Consider the following 17630-nt stretch of genomic DNA (forward strand, 5'->3'; position numbering starts at 1 on the left):
TGGGCCCATCACCTCCTGGCAAATAGAAGGGGAACAAGAGGTCCTGGACCTCTGTCCTAAAGTCCTGCTCTGATGCTACCAGGAGGGCTAGGAATCTCTAACACATCCTTTCCAAACTATAATTTCCAGGACTCTTTGAGGGAAGACACAATCAGTGAGTTGCATCCAATGCTAATCCTACTCAGAGTAGACCCACTGAAATTAATGGACCTGAATCAGGGAGGTTAATTAATTTCAGTGGGCCTGAATAATACTAGCATTAGATACAACTGAACATGCTTTTAGTGTAGATGTACAGAGATACTCAGAGCCATAAGATAATTGAAATTCATTACACCAGCCCTCATCAACTTGAAGCCCTCCAGATATTTTGGACCACAAGTCTCATCAGCCTCAGCCAGTACAGCTGTGTCAAAACATCTGGAGAGTGCCATGTTAGGGAAGGCTGCATTGTACCTTTTCTGTGCTGGGTTCAAGGCTTACGTACTGTCTTGTTTCCTTGGCACAGAGGTTAAGAGTGTATATTTGTGATACTTACCGGTACTTTTGTAGATATGCAGTCTTTTCTCCTGAACAACAACAGTTTAGGCTACATATGCTTCACGTGTTGCTTACTGCATAGGTGCCAAGAGAAACTTAACCCCTGCACACCGTAGTCTTGATCCTGACTGAGGCACCTTGCTGCTACAAAACAACAATAGACACATCTCATGTACTATCCAGTTTGGCCCTTACAACATAGGTGCCATAATACTAGGGAGCGAGATGTTGTGGGTAACCCTGGAATGTGTTTATGGGCCTAGCAATAGCCAAGGAATGTAGGAAGCTGTCCTATACAGAAGCAGACAACTGGTCCATCTAACTCATCGTCTATATTGGCTGTCAGTGGCTTTCCAGAGTTTTAGACTGTGGAGATGCACAGCCTGACTTAGAGATGTCAGGGCGTGAACTTCTGCATGCAAAGCAGATGCTATGGTCCTTCTCTCATACACTCCTGCCTGTCTCTTTAGTATGGTACCAACATCACTATTGGTTTAAGCTGTTAACACGTTTTGCGCTGTTTCCTGGTTCATTTCCAATATGAATATAGCTATTATCTACAAAGGCCAAGGCGGCTTGGGACAAAGTTATCTGAAGGATTTTCTCCTTGCCACAGCTAATCTTTTGCATTCATCTCCTTTGGGGAAAGGGACAGAGGTCAGTGGTAGAAAGTCCCAGGTTCAATCGCCGGCATCTCCAGATAGGACTGGGAATTGTCTCGTCTGAAACCTTGGAGAGCCACTGCAAGTCAGAGTTTACAATACGGAGGGAGATGGACTCAGTATAAGGCAGCTTATGTTCCTTCAAAATTATTTGCTTTCTCATCTGAGAAAGCTGGCAGGCTTGTCATCTTCATCACCCAAATCATAGGATTCTAGAGTTGGAAGAGACTCTCCCAGCATTGGAGGAACCAACGCTCACAAAGAGATGCACCAGGCCAGGCTGCGCTGGGGGCACTGACATGGGGGCATCTGCTTCATGCCTGCCAAGTGCTGTTGGCTGGCCGGGCTCCCCGCTGCGTGGGGGGAGCCACCCTCCCCGGATTCCAGCCCTCCAAGGCTGCTGGGGAGGGCAGCGTGGGGATGTGGCAGCCATGCACCCTTCAGTCCCAGCCTTGCCTTCACTGGTGAGGGGTGCGTGGCTGTTGCACTCTTCTTACGCCACCCTCCCCAGATCCAAGCTTTGCAAGGCCGCTCGGGAGAGCTAGCCTTGGAAGGGGCTGGTGCCACTCCAGCAGTAGCAGGGGCTGGGAGGGCACAGTGGGCTCCTTTTGACCTCTGCCAATCACCCCACCCCCAGGGCAGGCACACACTCACATCCGCCCTGGGCAGCGGGGAGACACGCTCTGCTGCTGGTGCCCTCCTCCACAAGAGGGAGTTCAGAGGGTGGCAAGATGAGAATGGGCCTTTTCTGTGGTGGCTTCCTATTTGTGGAATGCTTTCCCAAGGGAGGCTCACCTGGTGCCTTCATTGCATAACTTTAGGCACCAGGAGAAAACCTTTCTCCATAACCAGACCTTTGACTGGTTAACATTATATGGCCTTTTAAATGTGTTTAAATAGTTTCTTCACTTGCTAAACTCAAAACAGCTATGCAAAATAAATAAATAAAGGAGAAACTGAATTCTTGTAACCAGGTACGTGTGTGCGCACCTCCAGAATATCAGTATTTTGCAAAGGGATTGAAGTGCATCCCTGGAATTTTAGGTTGGCACAACTAAGGTGCCCTGTTAGACTTTTTGTGGTTTGGAAAATGATGTGGAAAAGCATTGACAAATTTTGGATGAACAAATTTTTAATGGGAAGACATACAGTGCCCCTCTAGATGTCCTTTTTATTGTGCATTCATGACGATTTGTGTTCACAATACTATTGAGGGGTCATACGTGAGCCCGCTTTTAGTACTGTTTATACCAGCAAACCCTTCTTCATTTCCAATAGGTGCATATTGTGTAATATTACAACTGCTACAATAGGCAGAAAAATATTAAGTTGTTCATGAAGACCCTCCACAATGTTCAAGTGGTCTGCGATGAAAAAAGTTTGGGATCCCATGCTTTGTGCAGAAGCCTTGTGCAAGCAAATCAGGGTGATTGCCGAACAAACCAATTGTCTGGAAGAGCAAAAACATGGAACAGCAGTTTGGAACAGCAAGGAAAAGAGGAGAGAGAGAGAACTGTGAATTAGCAGAAGGCTGGGAGCCCCTTGAGGTTACAGGTCCTTTCTCAGGGGATCTAATGTGGAGCAGCAAATCTGCCACCGTTGTAGGACTGCATGCTCTTTGCCTCCACTTATGTTCTGCTTGTATATTTGTAAATAATGCAAAATTATAAAAATGCTGCAAGTATTTCAGTGCTCTCTGTCCTCCAAAGGAAACCAAGCCAGAATTCTTTCTGCTGCCCTTGAGGCTTCTCATCACTTGGGAATACACACACCAATATAAGGAGACGTAGGTCCTGGGGAAATGTGGGTGATGGAAACATGGGGCTGAAGAAGCCGAGAAGATGGGGATGGAGCAAAAAACACATAGCGACTAGGGTCAGAAAGGGCTGTAAGGACTCAAGAGAAGCAGTTCTGTGGATATATGGTCTACATTCTGTAACTTTCAAGAGTTACAAGAATTCTGTCAGCTGTAGCTTTGCCTATTGCTGTAGTACCACAGTGGTAGGTAAGGAAGAAACATGCACACACAGACTGCAACACGAAACACACTTACTAGGGAGAAAACCCCACTGAGCACAGATGGACTTACATCCAAGTAAGCAGGCACTAAGGCCACTAAGCCTCTCTTCTATGCAGCTAGTAGAGCAGAGATGGGAAAATTTTGGCCCTTCAGATTTTCTTGGACTCCAACTCCCATCAGCCCCAGCCAGCATGACTGATGGTCAGGGATGATGGAAGCTGGAGTCCAACATATGGAGGATCACAAGCCCCACATCTCTGCATTGGAGGGGCAGGAGTTTCTGAGGATGGGCATCTTGTGTAAATCTATTCCCCCCACCCATGTGATACCCATTATGAACCCACCCAATGACAAGTTGTGTGGACCTGTAGGACTATCATGGTTACACAGAGGAAGGGCCATAGCTCAGTGGGACAGCATATGCAGGAGGTCCTGGGAACAATCTCCAACATCTCTGCTTAAAGGAATCAAGAAGAAGGTGATGGGAAAGACCTTTGTCTGAAACCCCAGAAAGTAACTGCCAGTTGGAGGACATAATACTGGAGTAGAACACCAAGAGTATTACTCAATATAGGGCAGCCAGGAGCGTTTGTGCAATGCCAGGAACAAGAAGCTGCCATGCAGTTGAAATGAGGGCAGAACAGGTACGCCACACAGGATTACAACATAACGTCACACCACAGGTCTTGCATCCAGCTCCTCCACCCTGACTGCAGCTTCTACACCAGGCTGGCAGGAGGCAGCTGTGTTCCTCTGAGCCAGCCCACACCCCTGCTTGGGTACCTCACCTGGTTTGGCCATATGATCCAATCACAAATCTCCGTTAGGAATCCCATCTCATTCCAGTTTGGGAGAGTTTTTTGCCTGGAGCTTCCCTAGTGTGGCCTGCAATCCAAAGCAGAGCCAGGCAGGAAAACAGCCATTTGGCCATACTGGTTATGTCCCCAAGCAGAGCTGGACATTTCTGGCGAGCACTGCAACCGTCAAGTACAGGCAGATCTTGCTAAAGCTTTGGATTGAGTCACCTGTCCTTTGCCAAAGACATTCTAAGAGAGAATGTCATGTTCAGTACAGAGTCCTCTGTTGATCTCCAGGACAGTGGGAAGAGATGCAGGGGAAAGGGGTGGAAAGAGCTGATCGGGAACCGTTCCCAGTCTTTAGAAGAACCTTTGGGGGAAATGCAAAACAGTTGCCGGTTTCCATGCATGCCTCTGCAACTTTTCCTATTTATCATTCTGCAAACCACGTGCTGGCATGTACTGACTTTGCAACATACCACAGCACACCTACCCACTATAGCAATTTGACTTGTACACTACTGTCTGACTGGGGGATCTTCAGTATGTTCTTTCCCTCCCTCCATTTTATTCCTACTTTCCTAGGGATGAGTAAATCTGTCCATTTTGGCTTCTCTAAGTTTCTCATTTTATCACTCTTAAGTTCAGTTTGCCAACACTGACACATCACTTTGCAAATAATTTATTTTTAAAGTCCTCATGAAGACGCATCAGGATTTTAGTGAGAATTTATCCTAATATTTATACTGATATTTACCGTATATTTTCCCTTATATAATGCATTTTCTCTTCACCTCTTTACCCTGCCTTTTGACACTTGGGATGTAAAACACTGTTTACCTTCCTGCTGCAGTGGTACCTATTTATCTACTTGCACTGGTATGCTTTCAAACTGCTAGATGACAGGAGCTGGGATAAAGCAACTGGAGCTCACCCTGTCAAGCAGATTCAAACTGCTAACCTTACAATCGGCAAGCCCAAGAAACTCAGTGGTTTAGACCACAGTGCCACCCACACTGAGAGACAGTGACCCAAGTTATCCAGCAATCTTCCTGAGTGGGGATTTGAATCTGGGTGTCCCCAGTACACCCTCAGTGGCATAGCATGGGTTGCTGGTGCCCTGGGCAGGGAAGTGTTGCGCCCCCTGGTGGACTGGGCAGCTGGAGTGGAGGTGCGTGCCAGGGGAGTGCAGAGCCCACGAGGCACATGGCTGCCAGTGGTGCTGGTGCTGCCTGGGCCCGGGGGTGGGGTGCATGGGCACTGTGCCTGGTTGTGCCCCTCTCATAATTTTGCGCCCAGAGCCACTGCCCTTCTGGCCCCCCACACTATGCCACTGCCAGTGCTAGTCTAACAGTATCACCGCTACATTTCACTGGCTCTTGTTTTTCAAGAAGCTGATTTGTATTTATTTTCCATTTGTAGCACATGACCAACATGTGATTTACCTAGGTAGCATTCTCATCATGGGAACCTGTCAGTTTTCAAGCAATGGAAAATGCAGAGCCTCTCCTCTAGCATAATCCATCAAGCACTTTTGTAATTGTTTGTGGCATAAGGTTTGTGGTTGAAATCATTATTTTGTGGGCAGAATCTCTGATGTTGTTTTGTGTGACCAAGAGCAAGACAAATGCCACACCCACCCATCTGCTCAACCGTGCCTTGATGACTGCACAAGTCCTCAACTTTGTCTAAAGTATCAATATTATATTAGTTAGCTTGAATATACAACAACCCCAACACTTTTAAGATATCCAGGCTCTTCTTATCTTCTCGTGCTTGGTAATATCTTAAAAGTTTTGCTGTTGTTGTGTAATCAAGCCAGCTAATTTAAGTACTTCAGACAAACCTGGTGGCTTGAGATCTACAAATCAGGCAGTCTGAGATATGTGTCCATGGTCCCCATTAGTGTATTCATGTACATTTCCAAACACATATACATCAAACCTAATTCCATTTCTTTCTGAATCCTATTAGCAAACTAGTATATGCATGAAACAATTTTGCCCACCAGACTGCACATCTCATGGGATTTTGAAAAGATGGAGAGAGGAAGTGGATAACAGAAGCACGGCTATCCACATAGCAAAGAGAACACTGTCTCCTAATTGCACACGATACCTAGTTAACAAACAAGCGGCTTTCACACAGGCTGTAGAGCATGAGTGTGCAAGAATGTCAAAGCAGGTAAAATAATATTGGTAATCACTTTGGGTAACTATGTGGAGGAACCCTTTGTAGTGCACTAAGTAATAAAGTTTTAGGATCTTGGGAGCGTGATGTAGGGAAACGCCTATTTTGAAGTTCAGGTTTCAAATATTATTTGCCAGTGTACACTACCAGACCACTTTCAGCCTACTCACAATCAGGATATGGATTCATTCTTCATTACCCAAGACAAGTGTATACATTTCCTTCCAAAAAGTATTGAAGGGTATGCTTTTGCATTATGGGTAAAAACTGTGCTTTAAACACAACTGCGAAGTGATTCTGCCTCAAGTCCTGTGGGAGATAAACTTGAGGAAGAGAAGCAGGGAGAAGGAATACTCCCAGGGGGAACTTGTAGTGCTCTAGATGTGGCCAGAGGACGTCCCTCTTTCCATCAAGGAAATGTTGGAGGGTATGCCAGACTACAGCCCTCATCATCCACGGCCACTAGTCATGCTGGCTGGGGCTGAATCCAGCAACTTATGGAGGGCCCCACTCCTGCTCCAGACCCAGACAAGATCAGATTTTGCTGAAGGAAGCAAACTTCCTGATATTTCAGAAGTTAAAGGCTCCTCCCTCTATTACAGCCATCTGGCAGCTGCCCTTCCATCAGGCTATCATAGAGGAAGCAAAGCCAGGACACTCAATCAGCTCAGCAAATTTTAGCTCCTCCCCCCACCCTTGAATTGTTTCCATTCCATCCCATTCCCTTGTGTTTCTTCTTTTATATTCTAAACCTGGGAGCAAAGACTGCCTGATTATTGAACTTAATAAATGGCTCTGGGAGCCACTTCATAGGGTTTGGTGTGATGTGAGTGAGTTGTGAATCAATATGAATTGACCTAAACCCTGAGATCATCATCTGAGGCCCTTCTTTGTGTACCTTCTCTACATGAGGTCCAGAGGGTGGTAACACGGGAACTTGTGGAATGTTCTCCCCAGGCAAGTTTCTCTTCAGCCAGGCTTTGGGCTGATTAACATTCTATGGCCTTTTAAATGTGTCTATGGGAGTGGGGTTATTGCTTTGTTTTGCTTTTGTTTCACTATGTATTTTGTGGTTTTTATTTTGTATTTTTATGTTGTGAACTGCCCTTTGATCTTCAGGTGAAGGGTGGCATGCAAATTTAGTGAATAAATTAATAGTGACAACTCTCAGGCTCATGTATTCCCACCAACTTCACCTTCCTTCCTCCTCTTTCTCAGTGAAACATAATTTCCTACATTCACATACAAAGTGCAATAAATCAGACATTAGTTAAGAAATCACTGGGGTGGGGTAGAAGAGAGGCTGTAGAAGCCCAAGCCTCACCACTGCTTTTTTACAGCAAACTTTAAATGAATTGGCATTAAACACAAATGAGAATGTCAAGACCATTTGCTTACCTAATCCCACATTATCAACTGTGATTGGCAGCTGGTCAGCCAGGCTTCATGCAAACTCTTTTCCAGGTTCTGTAATCCAAGATTCCTTTCAACATACTGTAGATACCAGGGATCAAACCTCTTCTGCTCCAGGTGATGGCTCTTGTAGAGAGGTGCCTGGCATTCAGAACAGACAGCTCTGTGTGTCACTCAAGCTGAAACAAGTTTAACATGTTGCTTCAACACATAACCCCTGACTGAACCTTAAATAAGATGGCAGCTCAGTGTGGGTGGCTAGCTGCACCCGCAAGTGAAACGAGTTAATGTGACTAAAAGGGTCTTGCCTGCTTCGGCAGCCATAGATTTCTGTAGCAAGGCGGCTCATTGGCAATTATGCAGTGCTCAGAGTGGTAATGTGACCACAGGCTGGAGACGGGTTGGCAGGACGGTCTCTTCCTGCACTGGAGCTTCTGGGGCACTGGAGACCAGTGTGTCCGGCTCTGCAGCCAATTCCCTCTCCCCCTCCAGTTCTTCATGGCCTCATCCCTGTGATGGGAAGCCCAACTCCAAGGCCATGACTGAACCTGGAGACCTTGTGCAGGCAATGCATATGCTCAACCGCTAAGCTATGTTCCTTCTATGTGTTTAGAAATCTGCAATACAAGACATCTTATCCTGAAGTAAGAATCAATATTATGGCTGGCATGCTAGACTGAAAGTCTCTTTGCAGAGCTAAGCTGGTATGGTGCAAGTAAGGGTTGAATGGATCTAGTCAAATTCTGGCACATAGTTCATATCCACACCATACATTTAAAGTACACAGATTTTGCCAAAGAATACAGTGGTACCTCAGGTTAAGAACTTAATCTGTTCTGGAGGTCCGTTCTTAACCTGAAACTGTTCTTAACCTGAAGCACCACTTTAGCTAATGGGGCCTCCTGCTGCTGTCATGCTGCCAGAGCACGATTTCTGTTCTCATCCTGATGCAAAGTTCTTAACCCAAGGTAATATTTCTGGGTTAGCGGAGTCTGTAACCTGAAGCGTATGTAACCTGAAGCGTCTGTAACCTGAGGTACCACTGTAATGGGAACTGTAGTTTGTTCAGAGTGCTGGGAATTGTAGCACTGCAAGGGCTAAACTACAGTTCCCAGGATTCTTTGTGGGAAGCCACATGCTTTAAATGAATGGGGTAGATGTGACTCATAGGTGAAGGGGTCACATGGTTACTTCACCATATACCTAGCCCATAACATAGGAAGGTGTCTTATACTGAGTCATGCCAACGGTCCAGAGAGCCAGTATGGTGTAGTGGTTAAGAGTGGTAGACTCGTAATCTGGGGAACCGGGTTTGCATCTCCGCTCCTCCACATGCAGCTGCTGGGTGACCTTGGGCTAGTCACACTTCTCTGAAGTCTCTCAGCCCCACTCACCTCACAGAGTGTTTGCTGTGGGGGAGGAAGGGAAAGGAGAATGTGAGCCGCTTTGAGACTCCTTCGGATAGTGATAAAGCGGGATATCAAATCCAAACTCTTCTTTTTCTCCTCTTCTTCCATTTTGCTCAGTATTGCCTACACTGATTGACAGCAGCTCTGCAGAGTTTCATCCTAGCAGGGGATGCTGGGGTTGAACTGGGGACCTTCCACACGCAAAGCAGATGTTCTGCTCCTGAGCTGCAGCCCTTTCTCTCATCAGATTCAGCCCACCTGCACCAGCCTGCTACAAAATGTTACATACAACAAGCACCAACTATGGAATGAATGTTTGTTTATTTTTATTTTCTGTTGATTACTTATGTTACACAGTTTTCAAACCAATAAAGCATATAAAAAAACAGGAGGGAAACCCTGCTTTTGGCACATTTGTGGTGGCAGTAAGATGTGGCTGAATTAAGGTGTTAGTTTAACCAATCTGCTCTTGCCATAGATTCCCTGGCCCAGTCATGACCACGCTTTTCATCTTATTTTTTGATGCAAGCAGGTGTTCTAGTGGAAGAATAATCTTGTTGGGCCAACAGGATACTGTTCTTTCCTTTCCAAACACCAATGAAAAGCTCCAGGTCAGACTCACCGTTTTCGCCACCCTGCCTGCCCTCCCCGGATGCAGCTCCTTTCCCAAATTAAATGCTACAAACATTCCGGAGAGAGCTGAAGCATTCCTAGCTAAGTGCCCGGCCTGTTGCACAATGCAGTGCTCAGGCAGTTCGGTTTTTCCTTCATCTCTGCCTGTTTAGATTCCTGCTTGCAGAATGACTAACTTTAAGGACTAAAAAAAAAGTGTTTTGATTACACTGCCTTTTTTGGCCAACTGGGAGCATTAGTCACAGCATTTCTGTGCAGAGAAGCCAGGCCTTAGCACAGCATCACTCCTCTTCTCTCCCTCTCATACTTTCTCCCCTCCTCCACTTTTATGACATTTTAAGGATCTCAAAGACAATGAAAATTGAGGAGTGAGAGCATGTGAGGGCTGATAGCACTACATCCAAAGCATTGCATCACACTTACCCCACCACAGTCAGTGTAGGGCCTTCTGGGTGGGGGGAATTAAATGTGCACTCCCCCCCCCCTGGGCCTGGTGTCCTTCTCTTACTCACCCAGCAGATCAGCACGACCTCCTTTGCTCTGCCATCCAGCTGCTCACAAGGCAGAGGGCTGTCGGGGGCAGTTTGCTCCATTTCAGCTAGCACTGGCCTGTGGTTTCCTGTATGCCCTGTCCCCCCCACTCCTGCCTCCTACCTCAGCCTCAGGCACACAAGATTCAGAGTCATCTTGTTGAGGCCACCAAGTTCTATGCATCCCAATCCCAAGACTATCATGGTACTGGAAATGGACAGTTTTCAGGCGCAAGAGGAAAGGCATGAGGCGCTTCTGGGATGGGGGTGGGGGAAGAGAACCTTTGCTCCAATTGAGCACTAAAGAGCAGGTTTTGCGGAGAAAACTCGGTGCAGAAAAAATGAAATGCTAAAACACAGAACTTTAAAGCATGGACCTTTGCCTGGAAAAAGTGGGGCAAAAGGTACTTGTGGATAAGCCCAACAAGAGACACAATACAGCATATCAAAGGGAGGGGTAGTCGCTGCTTTGCATGCAGAAGGTCCCAAGTTAAATCCATGGCATCTCCGGGTACTTATTTATTTATTGCATTTATATTCCATCTTTTCCCTAAGGGGCTCCAAGTGGCATATTTGGTTCTCCCTCTCCTCATTTAATTCCCATAACCCACTGAGAGGCAGTGACTGGCCCAAGTCCATCTGGCAAACTTCATGGCTGAGTCAGAATTTGAACCTTCATCTCCCAGGTCTCATACCCTCCACTATACAACACTGGCTTTCTGGCAGGGCTGGGAGAGACACCAGTCTGAAATTCTAGAGAGCTGCTGCCAGCTCAGCTGGTGCAGATAATAAATGGACCAGTAGTGTCTGACTCAGTACACAGCAGCTTCTTATGATTCCTAATATGAGTTTACAAAATTATGAACAGTGTGAAAAAAGATGTTTGTCCATGTCTTGTACTTTTAATGTCCTGTCTATTCAGGGTCACCCAAATGTTTGTAGTAATTCAGGACTTATAAAATAAAGTACTTTTTCACCTGCAAAACACAACGTATGATGTGCACTCGGACTGCATTTTTTATGTTTCATTTCATAAGGTGCTCTAGGAACTAGGATAATGAATGTTTGAACAAATACAATTAAAACTGCCATGACCCAGGAGTCTATCAGTGACACAGAAGGTACCAACAATGGAGGCCCCAGAGCTAGCTCCACCAAAAAATATATCTTTCAATATATCTTAATGTTCCTTAACATCACTGACCTTGTTTTCAGATCCTGCAGAATAGTGGCAGTTTGGTGGCCCTGCTGTTTCTCCACAATATCCGAACCGTGCAGACATTAATGCCTAAAAAGCACTAGTGCAACCCAAAAAGAATGCTCTTGTTCAGGGCAACAACCACTCTGGAAAAGTGGCCTTAAAATCATGCTGAAGACTCACAAGGAAGGGGGATTCCAGATAAGGAAAATTCCACCCTTTGACCCTCTTACCCCCTCTCCCATAAATTCTATAGTGATGAGGGGTTTCTTGCATGGAGCCTGAGCATTTTGATTGCTAGATGGCCTGGGTTGTGGGGCAGAAGTGGGAAGACATTGTTTTCATTCTCCTGAAACATCCTCCTTGAGATCATGAGAGGCCCCTTCTGAACCCTAATTTCCCTATTCCAGGATACTTTGTTGTAACCTGTTAGGGGCTTGAGCCAGTGGCATAGCGTGGGTTACCAGAGCCGAGGGCCGTGGGGGGGGGGGAGGATGGAAACAGACAGAATATGCATGCACATTCAACTGCCTAACGGTGTACATGTCACCCTGGAGATTGCAGCCACAGAGATAAAAAAAGAATTGTTCCGTTGTCTGGAGAGGTCACTTCTGGTTCACACAAAGAAGCCATTTTCAATGGAGCCTAGTGGCGGAAGCGTACAGCTGTAGTGAGGCAGCACCGGGTATGGAAATTTTGTGCCCCTAACAATTTTGCACCCGGAACAACCATCACTCTCTCTCCCCCCCATGCCACTGGCTTGAGCAAACCAGTTTCCTTTCTTTGTCTGGCTTTAGGTTGGGTTTTCCTTTCTTTCCCCCCTTTCTCTCAACTGATACCCTAAGATTTTCTGTCTCAACTAATCTTAGCCATAGGCTTAATCAATAGCAGAGAGATGGGTAATTTTTTTCAGGCCAGAGGCCACGTTCCTGAGTAACCTTACAAGGGTTGCATCCCAGGAGAGGAAGAGGCCGAAGTGGGTAGAGGATCAAATGTAGATTTTACCATTGTGCAGTAGGCCAGTTTCTCACATGAATGGACACACACACACACACACACACACACACACACCCCTCTGTCTTCTACCCAAGCGATACATTCCCGCCAAACAAAAACCCCTGGGGAGAGGGCATAGCACAGGCAGTGAAAGGGGTGGCCTAGGGAAAGTTTGAAGGACCAGACAGTGAGGTTTGGCGCTGGTGACATTTGGGCCCCAGGCCTCAGGTTCTTCCACACTGATCAACAGGTTTGTAAGTCATGAGACCTCACTATAGTTCACAAAAGCTTGTTTTACAACGAATCTATCAGTAATATGCCTCCACAAGACTCTTTGTTCTTTCTCCTATCCAAGCATCACTCTTATGCAAAATACAGGTAGTTACATCTCTAACATGAGCCAATTCCCAGTCCATGAACTGGCTTTAAATCAAGGCAAACAGCCCTATGGCTTTTGCGTTCCTCTGCTCAGTTGCTTTTCATTCATCCCAGCACTTTACTTTGGGGCAGTTTGGTGTATTTTTTAAAAAAGTTCTTTATCATATTTACATTATTTATTTCTTGGAGGGCACAAGTTGTTCCCTTGCAGAATACTTAGGTATGCCCTGGCATACAGTTTGGGCATTATTGATGGAGACAGATTTGAAAGCAGCTGCTCGATGGGAAATGACTTAAGGCAATAATGATGAATGATGTGTAATATATGCTAGAGCCTGAAAGCCAGGTCCCAGTTTTGCCAGGGATTGTGAAAATACACCTTGCAAAATCCAGACCCTGTCTCACCTCTCAAAAGATGACACAGAATGCAAATGAGAGTCAGCGTGTCATAATGGTTTGTGTGCCAGACTGAGGCTGGAGAGATCAAGGTTCATGCCTGAGCAGGAATTTCACTGCTTCATCTTGGCCTAACCTACCTGTAGGTTGTTGTGAGAATACAGTGGGTAAGGTGGGTGAGGAAGGGCTCCTTCAGACTGGTGTTTTATTGCGGGTGTATTCTGCAACATGTTCTTGACTCAATAATAGTGTATTAGTCATGGATTTATTCTGTTTTAATTTGTTCCACGATGCTTCTCCACACTACTGCTGTCCTACGCACACACAATTGTCACTTTTACAGGTTTTCCACATTCACATTCACTGAAGCACAAACAACACATTTAACATCAACTTCCCTTCCCCCACTTCCATGGTTCATTTTAATCCTGGTCCTGAATGGAGTAACTGTGCCTCTGAAGGACCAGGTTAATTCTGTGTCCAGGACAGCTGTCTGCCAGCTCCATCTGGATGCCAACTGAGACCCTACCTGCCTGAGCATTGTCTTGCCAGAGTGGTACATGCCTTGGTTATCTCCCGCTTGGACTACGGCAACATGCTCTATGTGGAGCTACCTTTGAAGGTGGCTAAGAAACTACGACTAATCCAAAATGCAGCAGCTACCAGGACCATATAATACCAGGCCTAAGGGCTCCACACTGACTCCCAGTATGTTCCCAAGCACAATTCAACATGTTGGTACTGACCTTTATAACGCTCAATGACCTCAGCCCTGCATACATGAAGGAGCATCTCCACCACCATCATCCACCCCTGACAATGAAGTCCACCTCCGACGGCCCTCCTGTGGTTCCCTGACTGTGAGAAGTGAAGCTACAGGCAAGCAGGCAGAGGGCCTTCTCTGCAGTGGCACGCTCCCTGTGGGACAGCCTTCCATCAGATGTTACAGGGATAAAGAACTATACAACTTTTAGAAGACATCTAGAGGCAGCCCAGATACTGTATCGGGAAGTTTTTAAATGTTTTTATACCGTATGTGTTGGAAGCCACCCAGAGTGGCTGGGACAACCCCGTTATTATTACTGTATTATTATTAGGACACCATTTGGGCAGACACATACAGTTTTCCTTGTATTGTTTACACAGTACATTTGTTCCTGTAGCTGATACTTTTTGCATTTGATTATACATAACACTCAGGCCCAGATGAGACAGTTTATCTACATTTTTTTCTCTTTAGTGACAGTGTGAATCATGAGACCTATATACAGTGGGAGGGGTGTTTCTCTCTCTGAAATGGAAGCATTTTCTTTTCTCTTGTGTTTGAAGGTTTTATTGTCATATTTGCAGTGGGGTGGGCTAGATGACCCTTGGGGGTCCCTGTACAATTCTATGATTCTATGGTTGCATGATATTGATATATATATATATATATATATATATATATATATATATATATATATGCTTTCGTAGATTTTCACGGGTACAGGAATGCAGGTTTTGGTGTCCTCGGGTGTCTTCCCGTGTAAAAGTTGGGGTGTCTAGGCGACGTTTCGACGAGGTCTCACTCGTCATCTTCAGGCTGGTGCTTTCGGCTTCTTGTTACTGGAACAGAGCAGGATCTCAGTGTTTGAGTTCCTATAAATACTGTAGAGGGGGTGTGGTGTATAGCCTCCAATGTTCTGGGCAGAGAGGAAGTTCCCAGGCTAGTGTGCCTTTTCTTCTTTTGTTCCTTAATTACTTGAGAGATATCTTGAGTGATTTCTTGAGTGATATCCTGAGTACCACTTAGGTGGGTCATTAGGTGTGGATTAGTTGTTAAAGTCTTTGTGTCTTGACCTCTTGAACTTTGTGAAGAGTTTTCCTGAGAAGATGGCTGTACTGTACTTAGTTGTGCTCTGGCTTGGCTTCGTGTATAGGGGCGAGCTGTGGTTTTGTGGCTTGTGTCAGCCAGGTCTGTGTAGGGATTGCAGGGGGGTGCAGCATCCGGAGGTGCCACCATGGATTGGCCACAAGAGAATAATCATGGAAGCCATCGAGATAGAGAAACACCCTCACAACATGAACAAGCGTGACGACACATCCCGCTTGCCAGACATCTGGAAATTAGCCCTCCCCACAAAAACTGACACCAGATCCAGAGGCACACAGAACGCCAACACCAATCAACCACACCAGACCCAAACCCAGACCCTCTCCACAGATGAATTACAGACACCATCCAGTAGCCAATCCATGGTGGCACCTCCGGATGCTGCACCCCCTGCATATATATATATATATATATATATATATATATTGGGGGGGTTAATCCTGATATATATTTTGTTCTAGGAGGCTAAAATTGGTCAGAATCGAGTATACACTTCCAGAGTGAATGCTAAATACATTACTTCTGGTAAATGAGCCCCAACAGCTGCTAGAGGGCTGTGAAAATTTGTGTCCCAGACTTTTTAGACTCATCTACCCATGTACTGGGACGTGGGTGGTGCTCTGGGTTAAACCACAGAGCCTAAGACTTGCCGATCAGAAGGTTGGCGGTTCAAATCCCCGCGACGGGGTGAGCTCCCGTTGCTCGGTCCCTGTTCCTGCCAACCTAGCAGTTCGAAAGCACGTCAAAGTGCAAGTAGATAAATAGGTACCGCTCCGGTGGGAAGGTAAACAGCGTTTCCGTGCGCTGCTCTGGTTCTGCCAGAAACGGCTTAGTCATGCTGGCCACATGACTCGGAAGCTGTACGCCGGCTCCCTTGGCCAATAAAGCGAGAAGAGCACCACAACCCCAGAGTCGGCCACGACTGGACCTAATGGTCAGGGGTCCCTTTACCTTTACCTTTACCCATGTACTATCTAAAATGAAAGGGGCACATTGGTTGCCAGATGTGATTTTTTTTGTCAGCTCTCCCCCCCCCCACATGTAAACAGTTTCTAAATGAACTGAACTGCAACCATTTGATGCATGAATGAGCCTGCAATCTTATGCAGACTTATCTGTGAGGAAGCTCTGCTGAAGAGACCTCCGGGTCTAGGGCCGTATATAAATTCAGTGAACAACAACAACAACATATTCAGAGTAAACATGTATAGGATTGCACCATAAAGGGATTTATACCCCACCCTCCAATCAAATTGCCTGGGTGGCTTACACAATTTCAAAATGTAATAAGTAGAATCAGCTTTTAAAAGAAAAAGATTCAAGAGGGCACTAAAAGCAGCAAAATCCTTCAGAGCAGAATAAAAACATAAAACACAGCAACTAAGACTGAACATAGAATGGGTAACAACCATTGATAGATGTTTTTTAATCCACTTTTGGAACTTGCAAAAGGCTGTCAACAAATTTTATACTTAAAATCTAGGATTATACATCTCTGAAGGTCTTGTACATGCATTTTAAAAGTCTTGCTGCTGCTGCTAACATATACGCCTGATAAGCCAGCGAAGGAGCTTCTCCCTTGCCTGTGTATGAGCTGGTCTTTAATGGCATCCTTTGTAACCTAACTTACACCCTACTCAGGGCTCCTGCAGTCTGCGCCCCTGGCTTGGGATGGAAAGAATCTGGGAGCCTCCCAAAGATTTTGCAACAGTCCAATCCAGCATCCACTAACAATTGCTGCTTGGCATCTCACTGGCATCGCAAGATAATAGGAGATAATTAAAGTTAATTACTAAGCTCATTGCAACCAATTTAAAAGGGCAGGGGGGGGGGAACACTGGCTCTTTTTAATTTTCTGTTACTTTTTCTTTTTTAAAAGGCTGAAGAGGTGCAAGAACTGTCAGAATCCAGTCCCTTAAGAATACAGGTTACATGGCCATTCATTCACACATGATCTCCTAAGTGAGAGGGCAATGTGAAAGGTTCCGCCTTGAAGATGAAAAGCTTCCAGTTCTGAAAAGAGAAACACATGAACCTTTCAGCCAAATAGCACAGAAGATTCATGGATATGCAGCTTTGCTTGAAGCCATCTTTATCTAAGACGTTTAAATTATTTCACAATTAATCTGGTGGCAGAGTACTAAATCTCCCTTTCAGTCAAGCTTCTCCCAACCCAGTAACGGGAAATTTGGCATGAGTGGCCCAAGGGAGGAGGGGAGCAGGCCGCTAGACTGTCCTGTGCACTTGGAACAATGGTAAACTGTTTCCACCTCTATAGGGTTTTTACAGTGGTACCTCGGGTTAAGTACTTAATTCGTTCCGGAGATCCGTTCTTAACCTGAAACTGTTCTTAAACTGAAACACCACTTTAGCTAATGGGGCCTCCTGCTGCCACCGTGCTGCTGGAGCATGATTTCTGTTCTCATCCTGAAGCAAAGTTCTTAACCTGAAGCACTATTTCTGGGTTAGTGGAGCCTGTAACCTGAAGCCTATGTAACCTGAAGCATATGTAACCCGAGGTACCACTGTATATGTTTTTGTTGTTGTTTATTTATTTATTAAATTTCTATACCATCCTTCACCTGAAGATTGCAG

At 45.6% G+C, this 17630-nt stretch overlaps 1 long non-coding RNA gene across 1 annotated transcript; it reads left to right on the forward strand.

Moving 5' to 3' along the window:
* Positions 1-5728: 5728 nt before the first annotated feature.
* On the forward strand, positions 5729-17160 carry LOC309331629. The gene is made up of 2 exons (XR_014151915.1): positions 5729-13334; positions 16915-17160. It is a non-coding gene; the product is annotated as an uncharacterized lncRNA (long non-coding RNA).
* Positions 17161-17630: the final 470 nt, after the last annotated feature.

The sequence above is a fragment of the Podarcis erhardii genome (genome assembly GCF_964252035.2).
Source record: "Podarcis erhardii genome assembly, chromosome: 16".
Taxonomy (NCBI): Eukaryota; Metazoa; Chordata; class Lepidosauria; order Squamata; family Lacertidae; genus Podarcis; species Podarcis erhardii.